Here is a 13,217-nt window from a genome sequence, read left to right as displayed (position 1 = left end):
ATTTGTCAATTGCCCAACTGTAATTTGTTCACCCTACTCGAGCTGAAGAGGGCTCGTACATAAGCTTCGCCCATGCTTTGGCTGATTACTTTGGTCTCAGGAGAGGTATGATCCTTCCTTTTAGCTCTTGAACACGCAGCTGGTAGCAGGCGAAGACGAAGATGATGAGGCCGAGATCGCGGAGGTGGATCGTGTTCGTGCTGATGCTCTCCATGCCCTCGAAATGTTCCTTCAGTAGAGTCTCCCTGTGTAATTTGTACTAGAGTCGATGGCTGTGCATCGGCTTTACTTGTGTACTGTTGTCTTCGCGTATTTTCTCAAGTCGATGTCTGTGCATCGGCTGTGACTTGCATGTACATTTTTTTTACCGCCGATTTTCTATCGGCCCCCAATATTTCACTGCACATGTATCGCACATGTTCATCTGATTAGGTGCCCCCCGAGCCGAATCTGTCAGGTAACTGCAGATATCGGCTCTGTAGTTAGCCAAGGCACTGTACTTGAACGTCGGCTCCGTCAGGACCAATGTTGACTTCTTCCAGCTCATCAGCCGACGTAAACCCGTTGCCCGTTAGATCGACGTTGAACACAGGCAGAATGTATGGTGAGGATAATTTTGGCCGATTGCTGGAATCGGCCTCCATGTTGATTGAATTGCTCAATGAAGATTTACATCTTGGTCTTGCTTTACTATAACCACGTGACATGCTTGAGACAAGATTATCCCCTTTTATTTTTTGGGGCCGATCACAAGGATCGGCCTTGCCACGTACGTCCATAGATTTTGCTCCTGTTACACGGTCAGGCCGGTGGATAAGACCAGCCTCACCCCGTCCTTCGTCACGTCGATGCGCTCGCAGTCGTCCAAAGTGATGCCTGAGAGTGGCTCTTGGCCTGTCGTCTCCCAAACGTTCATGCCAGCCGTTGAAATCTCGGCTGAGTCATCTGCGTGGACGACCTCTCCTTCATCTCCATCGCACTGTATTAAACATTGGTGCATCGTGGATGGAATGCAACAGTTGGCGTGGATCCAATCTCTCCCTAGCAGGATAGCATAAGTGCTCTTGCTATCGACAATAAAGAACGTCGTAGGGATGGTTTTCCTTCCTACGGTCAGATCCACGTTCAGAACACCTTGTGCTTCAGATGCTTGGCCGTTGAAATCGCTCAGTGTAACGTTGGTCTTGATCAAATCCGAGCTAGAGCGTCCCAACCGACGTAGCATGGAGTATGGCATAATGTTGACTGCCGCTCCGGTGTCCACCCGCATCTTGTTGACAGGCTGCCCATTGATATAGCCTCGTAAGTACAAGGCCTTCAGGTGTCTGTAGCTCCTTTCTCGTGGCTTCTCAAAGATAACTGGCCGTGGGCCGCAGTCAAGTTGTGCCACAGGTGCTTCGTCTAATCCTGGAGCACAAAACTCCGCTGGGAGGACGAACACCATGTTTGTGCCAGCCGATGTCTCATCATCGGCTTTCCTTTGTCTGGGGCGCCACTCTTTCTTTTGTGGCCGACCTTCTTCGTCTAGAGTTCACTGAATTTTCGCGGCCAGATCAGGCCGCGCCTTCCTTAACGTGTGCAGGTATAACCTTTCGGCTTCCTCCAAACCACGTAGTCGCTGAACCCTACGCTTTTGGGAACGGCTGAGTCCATCAGGGCACCACCTTGGCCGGTGGTACTTATCTTCTTCTTCTTCATCATCGTCTTTTAACTCCTCGAGATCTTCCACCCGAGAGGACTCAGCGTGCTTGTTCCGAGGCGGGAGAGGCCCTAGACGTTTGAACACGGACACGTCACCTGCATCCTTCTTCTTCTGTCTACATTCTGGGCAGTTGCCGATTGTAGGCAATCGGCTCATTCCTGAATCCCAGCAGTGTCTGAAGAAGGGACAGTCCCAGTGCCTATCCACGTCGTCTTGCTCTCTTGACTTTTCCTTGGCGTGGCGCTCATATCTCTCCTCGTCGCGATCATGCCGACGATGTCTCCTGGCGTCCCTGCTAGCCAGGCGATCTCTTTCGTCATCGTCGTCGTATCGTCGGCGTTGGTCGTATTGACTCACGTATTTGTTGAGGAGGTGATCGGAGAGAGGTCGCCGATATCTCACATTCTTCACTTCTCCCTCTCGTGATGTAGCGCTTGCCATCGTGCCGGAGCCGATCGCGCGGAACGGCTTCCTCTTTGTCCTTGTTATGAGAGCAGCTGCCCTCGTCTCTCGTCCTTACCGGGGTGGTGCCCAGATCCTACCATGTTGATGTTGAACGAGAAACCTGGCTGGCACCTCCTAGGGTAAGTGCACTCCACCATGTTAATGGCGGGGAAGGGTGTGTGTCGACTTTCATGGCGTACTGGCTGAAAATTAGACGCCCTTGTTCTATCGCCATTTGGATCTGCTGACGCCACACCCTGCAGTCATTGGTGGTATGGGTGAACGTGTTGTGCCACTTGCAGTATGGCTTTCCGTTCAGCTCCTGCGCTGTGGGGATCTTGTGGCCTTCGGGTACCTTTAGCTGCTTCTCCTTAAGTAAGAGGTCGAAAATTTGCTCAGCCTTGGTCCCGTCGAAGTCAAACCCTCTTGGAGGACCTTGTGGCTTAACCCATTTGCAAGACACGGGGCTTGCCCCCCGAGTCCATTCAGCCACTGCTACCTCTTGATCTCCCGCCGAGCCTTCATCTTCATCTGCCTCAACCAGGACCACCGCACGCTTGAATTTATCCTGGTACACCTCTGGGTGGCGCTGTTCATATAATGACAGCTTCTGCACCATATGCGCCAGTGAAGGGTAGTCCGCTTGGGAGGCCACATCCTTGATCGGTGATGCGAGACCCACCACCGCCAACTCGACTGCTTCTTTTTCAGTCACACGAGCCGAATAGCATCGGTTCCTAATGGTCCTGAAGCGCTGGATGTATTCTAACACTGTTTCTCCGCGCTTCTGTCGTACTTGTGCTAGATCGGCAATGCCAGCCTCGGAAGCCTCTGAGTGATACTGCATGTGGAACTGTTCCTCCAACTGCTTCCAAGTCCGGATGGAGTCTGGTGGCAGCGATGTGTACCATCCGAAAGCCGATCCTGTGAGGGACTGAGCGAAGAACCTCACACGTAGTTCATCCGATGCTCGAGATCGTGCCCAGCTGTGCCAAATATCGGCTCACATGCTCGATTGAGCTGGAGCCATCTGACCCACTAAACTTGGAGAATTCAGGGAGCCGATATTTGGGTGGTAGTGGGATCAAATCGTACTCGTTGGGGTACGGCTTGGAATAGCCGATTGCTCTCCTTTTCGGCACCATGCCGAAGTGGTCTCGCAAAATTGTACTGATCTGATCCACGGTGCTGGCTGCAGGAGTCGAACTCTGAAGATTCGCTGGAGTGGCATACTTAGCCAGCCATGCTTGCTTCTCGAGCTCTAAGCCAACTGCAGGAGTTGAGCTCTGGAGGTTCGTCGGAGTGGCATACTTAGCTAGCCACGTTTGCTTCTCAAGATTTGTTCCCGAAGTTCCTCCTGCTGTTCCAGAAGTCCCTGCTGTTGCAGTCTGGTTCGTGAGTGCCCAGTTACTGCAGTCTGGCACGTATGTGCACGTGTACCCGTGAGGGATCTCCTTAGGCGCCTCATACAAGAACTGGTAATCACTAGGGTCACCACCGATCTTGTAGACGACGAATGCCGGTGAACTCGACACTTCTGGTGCTGCCAACGCGAACGGCAGCGGTGGTCGGGACTGGAGTGGTATCTCACTTTGGTGAGTCCCTAGAGCAGGTCCTGACGGCGAGTACTGATGTCTCATGATTTCCTGGACCACCCGAAGGGCGACACGCTCCAAAGTGTTCACCAGGTTCTCAGAATGGCGGTGCAGCGAATGAGCTACCATGAAATTAATCTCCTGGCGCAGAGACCTGGTGCGTTCTTCTGACGGGGCAGACAAGTCCACTCCATCGAGCGCGCCTTCAGGTGAGAACCCTTTCCACCTAATGCCGTGTGAGCGGGTTCTCTGGAAAGAGCCGATGAGGTCGGCTTCGAGGATAGCTTTGACCTCGTCATACTTCTTCTTGAGCTCCTCGGTCGGATCTTCGTACGTGATCGGAGTACCTTCCGCCATCTCAGATGTAGATGGCGATGCGGTTGATGTCGAAGACTGTCCCACCGGGCGTGCCGAAATGTGTTGCGGTCGAAACCCACCGGCGAGCAACGACGGGCAACACGAGAGAGCCGGGAGGCTCCCGGGATCTGCGGCTGGCCCTGGTCCCTCGAGCGACGGCCCGCAAAGCCTCGGCACGCACGTCCGATGCTCGGTGCAAGGGCGTGCCACCTGACCTATACCGGTCGGGAAGGTGATGGATTTGCTTCGCTTAGTTTCCCGCATGGCATACACGTAAACATTAAATACGAGCCTCGATCGGCTCTCAGGTTGTCCCGTGAATCGGCTCAAGGAGCCGATCCACCCATGGTTCGTATGAGGTCTACGATCACATGGTGGTCCTGCTTGATCAATATAAAGCTAAAACGACCTACGACGATTTAGGGTTTTCACCACATAATCGGAACATCCTACGCGTGATTGAGCCCGGCAGCCACGCACGGTGATAATAAACCAACCCTAGACAAGGCCTAAAAACCAACATGAAGTTGATCCTCGGAACATCTTGCCTAGGGCTAGCAAACTACACCCTACGCGCTATCGGATCCTTCAACCCGTTTGCAAGGCCTAACTATGCAGATATTAAACTAATCCTTGAAGAACAAGGAGCAATCATAACGGATCGGATCTACTAAATAATGATCAAGCGAGGTGCCGCCCTTACACCTAAGATAGGTGTAAGGGTGGCTAGACGTCTAAGGGTTGCATGGACGAAAGCATATGATATGATGAAACAATGCTAACCCTAACACATCTACGATAACTACGTTGCTCGCCATCAACAAGGCTTCAGCACGAGCAACACATGAACAACGAATAAACGTGCACTGCCTAGATCGCAAGATGCGATCTAGGCAGCATGATGCTTACCCGGAAGAAACCCTCGAAACAAGGGGTTGGCGATGCGCCTAGATTGGTTTGTGATGAACGTGATTGTTGTTTTTCTCAATAACCCTAGATACATATTTATAGTCCGTAGACTTTCTAACGTGGGAATAATCCCAACCGTGCACGAGCCAAATTCTATCTAACCGACACGTATCCTACTATATTTATAGATACACGGGAAAACTAGCCCAAACTTTGTATACAAGGCCGATTCATGTATTTCTTCCATGTATATCCTTCAAGCCCATCTTAATCGCGGCCCACCTCTGATCCGGTCAAATTCTGGTGATAACAAAGGGCCAAAGCCCCGTGTTCGTCCTCCGTGTTCGTCATTCCCAAGGACCAGTGTGAGCAAGTCTTTCTCTCTATCGGGACATAACTTTTTGGTCCCCTCTTTAATTTCTTTCACTATTTTTTCCAATTTCCCCTCGGTACCCTAAGACCGTCACTGCAAAGAAGGTCCCCTGTTTCTTCTTCATATGAACAACCATGCGCAAGGAACCAATTTATTTCTCTCATTTCCCACTCATCACAGATTAGTTCTGGTTGGATCCCTCTAGCATTCATATCTTGCTCTTGTTTATCCCACAATTTATTTCTCTCGTTTCCCACTCATCACAGATTAGTTCTGGTTGGATCCCTCTAGCATTCATATCTTGCTCTTGTTTATCCCACTTAGGCATGGCAGTCTCGTAGCCCCCTGGCCCCAAATGGTGGTGATACACCTTGTTATCGGCATTTTTCTTGTTCTTAGCTGACAAGGCCTTGGCATCTTCTGACTCCTTGAACTTCTGAAATTCCTTCCAGTTATTTGCCTGATTCAATAGATGGCCTTCGAATGTTGGCACTTTCTTTGTCTGCTGATACTTCTGTCCTAAGTTTTTCTTCCACACCCGGAACAGTTCGGCCATCTTCTTAAGAGTCATGTGCTTGACTTTTTCCCTCAATTTTGCAGTGGCAGCTTCATTGTCGCACTCTGGCAGGTTGAAATGTGCCATGAGGTCATTCCAAAGACTATCTTTGTACCTTTTGGCGACATAATCATTATCTTCAGCCCCTTTGCGCTTATTCCACTCCCGAACGCTGATCGGGACGAGATCCCTAACAAGAACTCCGAATTGTTTCTTGAATACATCGTCAACCTTCTTGGGTAACTTGGGTTTGCCAGTAGGGGCTATGACCTCAAATGTGTAATGCGTTCGACCATCCAACTTTTTGGTCGGCCCTCATTTCGTAGCTTTGCTCGATGTGGAGGCCTAAGAGAAGTAACATATGCATTCGTCAATTTATATGTATACAACTCAATATATACAACTCCCTCCAACATATTACTAGTGATCGTGGAACTTCATATATATATACCTCGGGGGAGTCGCCTTCTCCATCATCGGAGTTATCGCCTTCTCCATCATCGGAGCTATCGCCTTCTCCATCATCGGTGTCGGCTTCATCCTCACGTCGTTCAACCTCCATTCCATCCCCGGAGGGGTTCAGATATGACAACGGAGATTCAGCTTGTTCAAATCGGGGGCATCGTGGATTATACCCTCGAGAATTTCTTCTTGTTCTAGGTCTCGATCCATATTTTCTGCAAAATGCACACAATGTTATTTCAAAATGCAGAGAATTATATTTCTATTTGCATATAAAATTTCCCCTATTGCATATATAAAACTAATAATAATATGGCCGTGGCATATTAAAATTTCAATTTCAATTTCTCCTAATAATATATACTAATTTATATAAAAATGAAAATGAAAATGTGGCCGTGCCATAATAAATAATAACCCTAGCTAACATATATTTTAATTTCTCCTAGTAATTTCCCCTATTGCATATATATACTAACATATATAAATATGAAAATGGTTATCCTATTTCAGTTTCTCCTAAATATTCTATTTTCCTATTTCAATTTCTCGTAAATATTTTTATTTTCCTATTTCAATTTATCCTAATTAATAATATATACTAACATATATAAATATGAAAATGGTTGTCCCTATTTCAATTTATCCTAACTAACATATATAAATAATATATACTAACATATATACTAATATACACTAACATAGATATATAAAATTTTCCTATTTCAGTTTATCCTAACTAACATATATAATAATTATATACTAACATAATAATATATACTAACATATATACTTATAATTAAATATGAAAATAAAAAGAAAAAAAGAGAAGAAAAAGGGCCGGGGTCGGGGTGGGGCGCCGGACCTGCTGTGGCCGGGTGATGGAGGCGGGGCCGCGCGCGCGGGCGGCGGTGGCTGAGGCAGCCGACGCGACGGCGTGCGGCGGCGCGGTCGACGGGCCGCGCGCAACGGCGTGCGGCGGCGCGGCTACGGCGTGCGGAGGTGAGAGCGCGGACCGGGGAGGCGCGCTGCGGCGGTGTGGTGCCGGGGAGGCGATGCGCGACGGCGAAGGCGAGGCTGACGGCGGCGAAATCCGGCAGCCGGACGACGTCCTGTGAGCTCCTCTCGCGCGCGGAAATGCCTAAGTCCCGAGATGGGGAATGGCCCGAGGAAGAGGAAATCTATATATGCCCCCACCCCTGTAGTCTCGCACCATGGCACGAACCGCGACTAAAGGGGGGTCTGTAGTCGCGGTTCGTCCCACGGTGCGGGACTAAAGGGGTTGGGGGTGGTTTTTAGCTTCCCGCGCACATCTGGGCCTTTAGTCGCGGCCCGATTCACGGTGCAGGACTAAAGGCCCAAATTTTGGGCGCATAGCCTAGGCAGTGGTTTCCATTTATTTTACTCAATTTTTTTACAACAATTCGAATGTTTGAATTAACTACTTTTTGCACACTTATGTATTTCAGAAAACTTTTAATATGAAATATGCTTGAATTTAAATAAGGAATATAAATCCATTTTATGTTTTACAAAATAATTATTCTAACTTATCAAACTATTAAAAAATATCCCATTTTCAATTAAAAATTGATTAATTAATAGTTTTTGCATTCTTTTAAGTCTCACTAATCTTTCTACATGAAAAGTGCTTCAAATTGTGTAAGTAATCCAAATCTATTTTTTGTTTTATAAATTAATTATTCCAACTTATCAAACTATTTACAAATTTGTCATTTTCTAGCTCTCTCTTTGTTTTAGTTTAAAAGGGCGGGAAATAATGGGCGGGGCTAAAATTTTATTATGATGAACTGAAATTAAAGTATATAGCTCAACTGAAAATTAAGATACATGGCCAGATTAAGTCACAATCGGCCGAACTTGTTTTCGAATGTTGGAGTGATTCAGTCATACTTGTGCCTAGCCCTATAAACGTCGCCACTATAGTCGTCGTAGTCGCCGACGTCATCGTTGCTGGCATCGGGGTCGCGGTAGTCGAACCTCGGCGGGTGAGCACGCGTGATCTGGGACTGAGGGTAGCGCAGGCGGGGGGCACGGTAGGCCATGACGCTCTGGAGAGTCCGGCCGCGCCACCATAGCCGACGGCCGGCCTCGTTGAAGTTCGAACGAGGCAGGCCATCCTCCTCGTGCCTGGCAAGCGCACTCTAACGCCGATTGATGAAGAAGCCGTCCCAAGTCGGGCTGTAGTCAGGATGCCACTGGGGATTCCTCCGCTCCTCTGGCGTGAGCTCGAAGTAGTAGTGGTTCGTGATGGCCATCTCGCGCACCACACCTAGAGGGACAGGAGGGACCAGTACGCCTCCGATGCTCAGCATCCTGCCGGCGGGGACACGATAGCCTGGCGGGCAGGGGTCGTTCGAGGCGCAAAGCGTCTCGGCCTCCCGGGGGGTTAGAGATACGATGGAAGCCATGGGAGAGAGTGATGAGATTTTGCAGATATGAGTCTAGATGTGATATGGAAATGGAGGCCAAGCCTACATATATATAGTGAAAAATGGCGGGAAGTCGGAGGCGGGAAGCGGTGGAAAGCGCGGGAAGAAAATATGCGGGAACGCAGTTTCGCGGGAAACTTTCATCCTGGGTGGGGGCTCAAATCGGGACAAAATATGGGGGGCTTAATCTAGGGGAGGCTTATTTGGTGTTTGCCCTTTTATCCCGGGTGGGGGCTCAAACCGGGACAAAAGATGGGGGATTAATCTAGGGCAGGCTTATCTGGTGTTTTCCTTATCTGGGAGGGCCTTATCTGGGGGGGGGGGGTTATCTGAGGCATGCTGCTATATATAGCCCCTTCAGGGAGAGTAGAGAGAGCAGCCCGGGAGCAGAGAGAGGAGAGGAAAGAGCCTATCCGTTGGAGCTTCTCGAAGATGTCTTAGATGGCCGGCCGTCTTAGACATCTTCGTAAGCTTCGCCCGAGGTAACTCTTCCCGCAAGCAGGACTCCCGTCTGGAAGGTGCTGATATACACCCAACAACTAGTAGCTTAGGGTACAAAAGGAGGGGTGAGCAGAGAAAGCTTCCTAGGAGCTGGTGTACACCCGGCGACGGCGACCTGGAAGGAAAGAGTCTCTCCGGCGGAGCTTCTCGAATATGTCTTAGATGGCCGGCCGTCTTAGACATATTCGGAAGCTTGATACGTCTCAAACGTATCTATAATTTCTTATGTTCCATGCTACTTTTATGATGATACTCACATGTTTTATACACATTATATGTCATTATTATGCATTTTCCGGCACTAACATATTGACGAGATGCCGAAGAGCCAGTTGTTGTTTTATGCTGTTTTTGGTTTCAGAAATCCTAGTAAGGAAATATTCTCGGAATTGGACGAAATCAACGCCCAGGGGCCTATTTTTCCACGAAGCTTCCAGAAGTTCGAAGAGGAAACGAAGTGGGGCCACGAGGTGGCCACACAACAGGGCGGCGCGGCCCAAGCCCTAGCCGCGCCGGCCTACTGTGTGGGCCCCTCGTGACGCCCCTTGACCTGCCCTTCCGCCTACTTAAAGCCTTCGTCGCGAAACCCCCAGTACCGAGAGCCACGATACGGAAAACCTTCCACAGACGCCCCGCCGCCAATCCCATCTCGGGGGATTCAGGAGATCGCCTCCGGCACCCCGCCGGAGAGGGGAATCATCTCCCGGAGGTCTCTTCATCGCCATGATCGCCTCCGGATCGATGTGTGAGTAGTCCACCCCTGGACTATGGGTCCATAGCAGTAGCTAGATGGTTGTCTTCTCCTCATTGTGCTATCATGTTAGATCTTGTGAGCTGCCTATCATGATCAAGATCATCTATTTGTAATCCTTCATGTTGTGTTTGTTGGGATCCGATTGAATATTATGTCGAGTTGATTATCAATCTATCATATATGTTATTTATGTTCTTGCATGCTCTCCGTTGCTAGTAGAGGCTCTGGCCAAGTTGATACTTGTGACTTCAAGAGGGAGTATTTATGCTCGATAGTGGGTTCATGCCTCCATTAAATCTAGGACAGTGACAGAAAGTTCTAAGGTTGTGGATGTGCTGTTGCCACTAGGGATAAAACGTCAATGCTTTGTGTAAGGATATTTGTGTTGATTACATTACGCACCATACTTAATGCAATTGTCTGTTGTTTACAACTTAATACTGGAAGGGGTTCGGATGATAACCTGAAGGTGGAATTTTTAGGCATAGATGCATGCTGGATAGCGATCTATGTACTTTGTCGTAATGCCCTGATTAAATCTCATAGTACTCATCATGATATATGTATGTGCATTGTTATGCCTTCTTTATTTGTCAATTGCCCAATTGTAATTTGTTCACCCAACATCTGCTTATCTTATGGGAGAGACACCGCTAGTGATCTGTGGACCTCGGTCCTATTCTTTACATCTGAAATACAATCTACTGCAATTGTTCTTTACTGTTCTTCGCAAACAACCATCATCATCCACATTATACATCTAATCCTTTGTTTACAGCAAGCCGGTGAGATTGACAACCTCACTGTTACGTTGGGGCAAAGTTCTGTGATTGTGTTGTGCAGGTTCCACGTTGGCGCCGGAATCCCTGGTGTTGCGCCGCACTACACTCCGCCACCAACAACCTTCAACGTGCTTCTTGGCTCCTACTGGTTCGATAAACCTTGGTTTCTTTCTGAGGGAAAACTTGCTACTGTACGCATCACACCTTCCTCTTGGGGTTCCCAACGGACGTGTGTTAACTGCACGGATCAAAGCTCCGCCTGATCAAACTCTTCCCGCAAGCAGGACTCCCGCCCGGAAGGTGCTAGTATACACCTAACAGCGTTGGCGAAAGGGTTGGGAAATCTCCCGTGGTGGAACTTCTCGAAGATGTCATTGGTGCTCACGCCATAGGACATCTTCGGAAGTTCCGCCTCGGAAATTTTTTCCGTCAAGCCTGAGAAAGCTACTTAACTAGTAAAACAAGCCAACCATCTCCATTGTTAATATATTACATACAGTAACATCATTACACAAAAATAAATGGGAAAGTGATTTCCATATTGAGATACACAAGTTATGATCGCTTCGGCCATAACCATGGAGCATCTTCATCATTTAACTTGATGCTTGGGTCTTCATAATTGTTTCTTTTTTCTTCTGGGTCGTAGCCATGGAGAATCTTCATCATTCAACAGGATGCTTGGATCAGTTTTCACTGTGAAGAGCGGAATTTCATTGAACTTATTTTAATCTACTGATATGTCTCTCTTGTCATCTACTCCCACGATGTTTCTTTTCCCCAGAAAGAACTATGTGGCGCTTTGGCTCATCGGACGCAGTATTCTTTTGCTGATTTCTTTTTCTCGTTTTGGTAGACATGTCCTTCACATAGAAAACCTGAGCCACATCGTTGGCTAGGATGAATGGTTCATCCAAGTATGCAAGATTGTTGAGATCCATTGTTGTCATGCCGTACTTTTGGTCTACTTGTACCACGCCTCCTGGCAGCTGATGGCGTGTAAGACACACGTCCGTTGGGAACCCCAAGAGGAAGGTGTGATGCGCACAGCAGCAAGTTTTCCCTCAGAAAGAAACCAAGGATTATCGAACCAGTAGGAGCCAAGAAGCACGTTGAAGGTTGATGGCGGCGAAGTGTAGTGCGGCGCAACACCAGGGATTCCGGCGCCAACGTGGAACCTGCACAACACAATCAAAGTACTTTGCCCCAATGTAACAGTGAGGTTGTCAATCTCACCGGCTTGCTGTAAACAAAGGATTAGATGTATAGTGTGGAAGATAATGTTTGTTTGCCAAGAACAGTAAAGAACAATTGCAGTAGATTGTATTTCAGATGTAAAGAATTGGACCGGGGTCCACAGTTCACTAGTGGTGTCTCTCCCATAAGATAAACAGATGTTGGGTGAACAAATTACAGCTTGGGCAATTGACAAATAAAGAAGGCATAACAATGCACATACATATATCATGATGAGTACTATGAGATTTAATCGTGGCATTACGAAAAAGTACATAGACCGCTATCCAAGCATGCATCTACGCCTAAAAATTCCACCTTCGAAGTTATCATCCGAACCCCTTCCAGTATTAAGTTGCAAACAACAGACAATTGCATTAAGTATGGTGCGTAATGTAATCAACACAAATATCCTTAGACAAAGCATCGATGTTTTATCCCTAGTGGCAACAACACATCCACGACCTTAGAACTTTATGTCACTGTCCCAGATTTAATGGAGGCATGAACCCACTATCGAGCATAAATACCCCCTCTTGGAGTCACAAGTATCAACTTGGCCAGAGCCTCTACTAGCAACGGAGAGCATGCAAGAACATAAACAACATATATGATAGATTGATAATCAACTTGACATAGTATTCAATATTCATCGGATCCCAACAAACACAACATGTAGCATTATGATACGTCCATTTTGCATCACTATTTTATATCATAATTTGCTGTTATTCATTGATATATTTCATATTTGGAGATGATACTTATGTTATTTCATCTATTTTGCATGTTTCATGATTATTTGGAGATCGCGCACCGGAGCCAGGATTCTGCTGGAAAAAGCACCATCAGAATGCAATATTTTGGAAGATCAACAGTTGACGGAAATTATATGAAAAACCCTATTTTTCCAGATGACGAAGGGAGCCAGAAGGGGGAGCTGAGGGCACCCGAGGTGGGCCCACCGCATAGGCCGGCGCGGCCCAAGGCCTGGCCGCGACGCCCTGTGAGGAGGGGGCCCACAGCCCCCTCTCGCCTCCTTTTCTTCGTGTACGTCTTCGTCCCGAAAACCTAAGCCCCAGAGGATAGTCGC

The sequence above is a fragment of the Lolium rigidum genome, chromosome 1 (genome assembly GCF_022539505.1).
Source record: "Lolium rigidum isolate FL_2022 chromosome 1, APGP_CSIRO_Lrig_0.1, whole genome shotgun sequence".
Taxonomy (NCBI): domain Eukaryota; kingdom Viridiplantae; phylum Streptophyta; class Magnoliopsida; order Poales; family Poaceae; genus Lolium; species Lolium rigidum.
The sequence above is the reverse complement of the archived record's forward strand: the minus strand, read 5'-3'. Positions refer to the sequence as shown.